The sequence below is a fragment of the Octopus sinensis genome, unplaced genomic scaffold, assembly GCF_006345805.1.
Source record: "Octopus sinensis unplaced genomic scaffold, ASM634580v1 Contig15664, whole genome shotgun sequence".
NCBI lineage: Eukaryota > Metazoa > Mollusca > Cephalopoda > Octopoda > Octopodidae > Octopus > Octopus sinensis.
In genome coordinates this window covers 45,196-50,970 of record NW_021833855.1, presented here as the reverse complement: position 1 = coordinate 50,970, position 5,775 = coordinate 45,196, and the positions used below count along the sequence as shown (strand labels likewise).

The 5,775-nt window shown below is 30.5% G+C and overlaps 1 long non-coding RNA gene across 1 annotated transcript; it reads left to right on the top strand.

Annotated features, from left to right (window-relative positions):
- The first annotated feature begins 367 nt into the window (after window positions 1-367).
- Window positions 368-4,119, top strand: LOC115230498. The gene is made up of 3 exons (XR_003883433.1): window positions 368-547; window positions 578-652; window positions 4,101-4,119. It is a non-coding gene; the product is annotated as an uncharacterized LOC115230498 (long non-coding RNA).
- The last annotated feature ends 1,656 nt before the right edge of the window (window positions 4,120-5,775 follow it).

Here is a 5,775-nt window from a genome sequence, read left to right as displayed (position 1 = left end):
TATATATAATTAAATGTATTAAATTTTAAAATAAAAAACTATATCCGGCCATTCTTTTCACCAAAAAAAACAAATACTTTATATTTATTTCAAAGTACCCAGAAAGTGAACCAACTTTGACCACCTATCATTCTGACCTAAATTTTGAGCTGATAAATTAGGAAATTATTCAAAGAAAAGTCAGAATTTGACGATTATTTGAAAATTTATGTGGCTTAAAACCGCAGCAATCGTGTAAATGTTTAAAAATTAAAAGTAGCGTTAAATTGCAGAAGAAATGGCGTTTTGTACAAGCTTACTGATTACTATAAATATAATCCTATTGGGGGTAAATCTCTTATAATCAGAACAACAGGTCATTGGAGGACTGGGCAGCTATGCCGGAGTAGTGATATTAAAAGATACTATTCCGATAGATGGACTTAATAATATTTATTTACAAACACCTGGAATTATAATCCTCTTTGCAGGAATATTTGCATTTATAGGAATGCTGTCCGGAATTTGTTATTGTTGTAAAACAAATAGTCAATGTTGCAGTATTTTTGTAAGAATTAAAAATAAATGTAACAAATAGTTCTCGATTTGTCTATTTTGCATATTTTCTCTGACCCTGGCTGCAACAATTTTTTATTGTTTGAAGAAACCACAAGTTAATGATTATAGTCCTATCTATAGATGATAAGTTTGATACGGAAAGAACTGCTGAGAGAAATCGAAAATTTCAAGTTTAATTCAAAAAACCTTGATTTTATTCAAAAAACGTTTGAATGTTGTGGTGCAGACTCCGCAGCTGATTATGTTCCAAGGACTATCCTCCCTCCACAAAGTTGTTATTCAAAATCCACAATTATATATACCACTGTAATTTAATAATGAATATATTTTAGGGATGTGTCGCAAGATTTGATGATTTATTAACGAAATATAAAATTTATTTAATCATTGGAGCAGTTCTGATTTGTATTCTAACAGTAATTTAATTTATTTTAATAATTCTAGGGTCTCGGGATATTTGCTAAATATCGAAAAAACGATTGATTAATATAATAACTCTAATCTATTAACCATTTTAAAAATCATGTTTTACGATTGTATAATATTTTAGATTTAAAAGGAGAATATATTTAATTTAATAAATATCGTGTCAGGTTTGATATAGTATTTTTTATTTTTATTTGCAGTCGGGTGCAATTATTCTGAAATTTTGTTTTTTCATAGCTTCTAATTGCCTCAACAAAGCCTACAAATGTTTAAAAGTGTCTCTCGTTTTAGTAAATTCATTGATGAAACATGATACAATAGATTATTCTAATTTATAATGTCACTTGAGATAAAATACTTAAATTGAAAGATAATTCAGTAAGTCCCTTAAATCCGCCAATTTCGAAGATCCTATCTTCGTTTCGAAGCAAATATTTTAGGTTTACCGATAATAATTTCATTGTTCAAAGTGGCTTCTTTAGCATCCATTGGATTAATTTAAAATATCGCATCATTATAGATTTCATTAAACTTTAAATATTCTTTACAAGAAATGTCAGATCTTATGTCAGAAGTTCCCATTTTTTAGAACTCGCACCCCTAAATATTTTTTTACAAACTCTCGCCACAATAAATTTAAAATTAACAAAATTATACAGTGCTAAATACAATCTGACCAGTAACAAAAGAAAAAAAGTAAATAATAAAGGGCTTCTTTGTTCTTGTTTATTTTCAATGATTGTGTCAAATCTTGGCACTATTTTGTAAATCGCAATACGAATTTCATGTTCAGGATTCAGGCGATTTCTGTTTTTAGTTTTAATTGCCAAAAGAGAGCTGAATCCTGACTCGCATAAGTATGTCGTTGCAAATCGAATAATTTCATACAAAGCCTTTTGAGATAATTTTGGGTACATTTTCACAACTGAACTACGAAACCGCTCCAATGTACAATTGTGAAACTCTATTTTACATGCTTTGTTTGTTTGAAGATCAATCAGATCTTCATTGAGTTCATGATCATCTGACATAATTTTCGAATTATACGAAAATGTACTCAAAATCCATTCATCTGTAATATTTAGATCCGTTCTGAAATATCCCTCACAATATGTGGACAATACTTCTAAATGAGATATAATTTCTTTACGAAAAATAGGATTCATTGAATTGTCGACCACCTTTTCTAAAATTTGGAAATTCGTGGGATTGTATGTTTTATTCGCCGATACCAAAGAAATAATTTGTTTTTGAATGCAGTCATTTTTTCGTGACATTTGAGTATGTTAACGTCTGTACCTTGAAGAGATAAACTCAAATTATTCATGTGAGTAAAAATGTCGGTCAAATAATCCAGCGTCTGGATAAATTCGTTGAAAATCGATGGTTCATAGCACGACCTCTTATCCAGTTAATAATTTTTACGGTGTGTCAAGTATTTTTATCAACAATGGGGGGAGAGTTTTAACAGCTAATACATAGCGGTGAAGAAAACAATGCGTAATCCTTATGTTCGCGATTTCATTCTTTAATAGCCCAGCAAACCCGGACATATTTTCCAGCATTGCTGGAGCACTGTCTGTACAAATAGACACTATTGTCTGGATATCCAAATCATGTTTCATAAAAAATTTTTAACAATGTTAGAAACATCTATTCCTTTCGTGGTTATTTTTAATTCTTTACAAATAAATCTTCTTTCAATGAACCATCATGAAAATACCTCACTAGTGAAATAAGTTGACTACAATTAGAGACATCAGTTGATTCGTCCAACTGAAGAAATATAAGGAAATGACTTGATTTGATTTCTGTAATAATTTTGGATTGCTTAACTCACATATTCGACTGTGAATTATATTATTGGATAGCGGGACTGATTCAATCTTTTGTCTCGACTCTGTTCCGAGTATTAATGAGACCATTTCCAATGCACATGGTTTAATAAAATCTTCTCCGGCTGTATGTGGATTTTTAGACTTTGCGATGTTATAGGTCACTTTTTAAGAGGCAAGCAAATTCGGTTTATCAAGATATACAAATCTTAAGTTAGGAAGAGTCACTTGCGAAGCATATCTAGCTCTCATGATATTTAGAGATTGGAAATCATTCCCGCTACTATTAATCCCACCATGTTTATTTAGAAAGTGCTGTTCCAGTTTGGAAGTTTCATATTCTGGTTAAAGAATATAGCCTCATATCAAAAATATTTGGGCCTTTGAAGATCATCGATTTTAGAATATGTAAATCCAAAACGGACTTAATCATGATTCCACTTTCTCTTTTTAATAACAACAAAGGATAAACGTGATAATTTAAGATAAAAAACATAGATAAAATAATATATTTTTTAAAAAATAATTAGGTATAATCTAAAAAATAATAGATTTCAGATTTTAAAAATATTTGCTCTTTAAAAAAATTTTTTCAAGTGATTTGTTTATTACGAAAAAAGAATTCGGTCAAGTGTTGAAAAAAATTAACTATAAATCTTAAAAATCTCTCACCCCCTAAATTTTTGCTCGCACTCCCTGGGGGTGCCAGGACCCCGCTGATTTAAATGTTTAATAATTAAAAATAGCGTTAAATTGCAAGAGAAATAACGTTTTGTACGAGCTTACTGATTACTGTAAATATAATTCAATTCTGGCGTCAATATTGGCTTTGATATTTGCGCCAAATAAAAATTAAAAGTAGCGTTAAATTGCAAAAGAAATGGCGTTTTGTACGAGCTTACTGATTACAGTAAATATAATTCTATTGGGGGTAAATTTCTAATAATCAGAACAACAGGTCATTGGAGGACTGGGCAGCTATGCCGGAGTAGTGATATTAAATGATACTATTCAGATATATGCACTTAATAATATTTATTTACAAACACCTGGAATTATAATCCTCTTTGCAGGAATATTTGCATTTATAGGAATGCTGTCCGGAATTTGTTATTGTTGTAAAACAAATAGTCAATGTTGCAGTATTTTTGTAAGAATTAAAAATCAATTTAACAAATAGTTCTCGATATGTCTATTTTGCATATTTTCTCTGATTTTGGCTGCTACAGTTTTTTATTGTCTGAAGAAACCACAAGTTAATGATTATAGTTCTATCAATAGATGATAAGTTTGATACGGATAGAATTGCTGAGAGAAATAAAAAATTTCAATTTTAATAAATATAACCTTGATTTTATTCAAAAAACGTTCGAATGTTGTGGTGCAGACTCCGCATTTGATTATGTTTCAAGAAGTATGAGCCCTCCATCAAGTTGTTTTTCAAAATACAAGATTATATACACCACTGTAATTTAATAATGAATATATTTTTAGGGATGTGCCGCAAGACTTGATGATTTATTAACGAAATATAAAATTTATTTAATCATTGGAGCAGTTCTGATTTGTATTCTAACAGTAATTTAATTTATTTTAATAATTCTAGGGTCTCGGGATATTTGCTAAATATCGAAAATACGATTGATTAATATAATAACTAGGGTTAGGCCACTTTTTAGCGAATTTTAAAAAAACTATATTTTTTTTAGTTAAAAAAATATATAATTAAAAATAATACAATATAAAAATAATAAAATCCCACGCTACTTTAATTTAAATGAGAAGTGAGGTCAATCTATTCAATCTACCCACAAATATGTCAGAAGCTATCAATTTCATGCAATCCAGAGGAATCATCCCAAAAAAAAGTGTGTCGCAACGGACACCAAATGACTTTAAACATTGGCAGCTCTCCGGCTTGGAATTGCTACAGAAGGGGCTGTCGAAGTAAATCGAGTCTAAAAACTGGTATTTATATCATTAAAACTCAACAGGAACGTGGTTAGCAGGAACCAAAGTACCATTCGAAGATATAATCCGGTTTGTCTACCTGTGGGCAAAAAATATATCTTCTATGGAGATATGCATGGAAAATCTTGGTTGGGCTTCACATACAACCGTGGACTGGTCAATGTACATGCGTGAAATTTGCATGCTATCATTGACATCTCGTCAGAGATCCAAAATAGGTGTGCGTAAATTTATAATATAATAGGCGGTGAAGGAATGATTGTGGAAATTGACGAAAGTCATTTTTCAAAAAGGAAATACAACAGAGGCAGAATGTTGCCTGAGCAATGGGTTTTCGGCGGAATCTGCAGAGAAACGAACCAATGCTTCTTAGAAGCAATACCTGACAGAACAATGAAGACCCTTACGAAGGCTATTCTTGAGAATGTAGAAGAAGGCACCATTCTCATATCAGACTGCTGGAAGGGTTATTCAACAAAAGATCTTCAGGATGCAGGATATCAGCACCTGCAAGTGAATCACAGATATTGTTTTGTTGATCCAACTACGGGTGCACACACCCAACATATTGAAAGGTTTCCAATTATATAATTATTCCTTAGAATGTGGAGTAGCGCCAAATGGCGTAATAGAAAACAAAGGGGAACAGTCAGACAACACCTTAATAGTTATTTTACGGAGTTCATTTGGCGACAGACAGCCAAAAAGAAAGAATTTGAAACAATCATGGAGTGCATTGCCTTATATTGTCCCCCAGAATCAAAACTAAAATAAAAAAAATAATTAATAATTTTGTATAAAAATAATTAATTTTTTTATAGTAATATTATTTAAAAAAGGTAATTATTCACCAAAAAAAATATAGTTTTTTTAAAATTCGCTAAAAAGTGGCCGCCAACTACTACATATGTACCAATAAATCTAATCTATTAACCATTTTTTTTTTTTTTTTTTTTTTTTTTTTATTTGACAGATTTTTTTTTTT